At 29.6% G+C, this 944-nt stretch overlaps 1 protein-coding gene across 1 annotated transcript in view; it reads left to right on the top strand.

Annotated features, from left to right (window-relative positions):
* The window catches only part of LOC107710774 (chloride transport protein 6-like), a 25514-nt gene that overhangs the window by 23343 nt on the left and 1227 nt on the right, over window positions 1-944 (top strand). The gene's annotated exons all lie outside the window — the stretch shown is intronic.

Here is a 944-nt window from a genome sequence, read left to right as displayed (position 1 = left end):
ACTTTTTCATTACCTGTTCCCTCCTGGTGGAATGACCTGCTCAACTCAATCTGAGCAGCTGAGTCCTTAACCATCTTCAAGAAACGACTAAAAACACATCTCTTCCATCTTTATTTGACCATCTAACTCTAGCACTCTTTATTCTAATTCTATTCTTTATAAAAAAATAAATAAAAACTTGCCCCTTTTAGACTTGCACTCTATTTATTTACTAACTGCTTGTTCTCTTAAAAAAAAATTATTATACAATTAACAAAAGCAAAAGAAGGCCTCTAACACTAGCTTGCTCTATTCTTTCTATTCTATCCATTTTATTTTTATTTATTATAGAATAAAAAAAAAACCTTGCTACGTGTACTGCGTTAAGCTAACTGAGACTTGTTATAGCACTTGTATATAATTGCTCTTTTGTTGATTTTGATTGCTTCTATTGTCCTCATTTGTAAGTCACTTTGGATAAAAGCGTCTGCTAAATGTCTAAATGTACATGTATTATAATATATTATATTATTATTATTATTATTTTATATATAGTTTATCTTGATGTACTAAAATAAATAGAACTAAAACTGAAATAAAAGTTTTAAAAAACTATATAGACATATACAAAATTAAATAAAACTGACAACAGCAAAATTACTAAACCTTAACTAAAATTAAAATAAAAACATAAAATGTAAAAATAAAAAGCTTATTCAAAATGTTACAAACTATAATAGTATCTCAATGATACTAAAATAACCCTGCTCATGTGTCTTAGATAGGAAAAAGAAAAAAAAAACTTATTTAATACACCATGTTGTTCCATAGCTTTCTTTGTGGTGTGGAACACACACACACACACACACACACTCACACTCACTCACTCACTCACTCACTCACTCACTCACTCACACACTCACTCACACACTCTCACACACACACTCACTCACTCACTCACACAC

The sequence above is a fragment of the Sinocyclocheilus rhinocerous genome, unplaced genomic scaffold (genome assembly GCF_001515625.1).
Source record: "Sinocyclocheilus rhinocerous isolate Xijiao unplaced genomic scaffold, SAMN03320098_v1.1 scaffold1048, whole genome shotgun sequence".
In the NCBI taxonomy this organism is placed as follows: domain Eukaryota; kingdom Metazoa; phylum Chordata; class Actinopteri; order Cypriniformes; family Cyprinidae; genus Sinocyclocheilus; species Sinocyclocheilus rhinocerous.
This window is presented reverse-complemented; position numbering and strand designations above follow the sequence as displayed.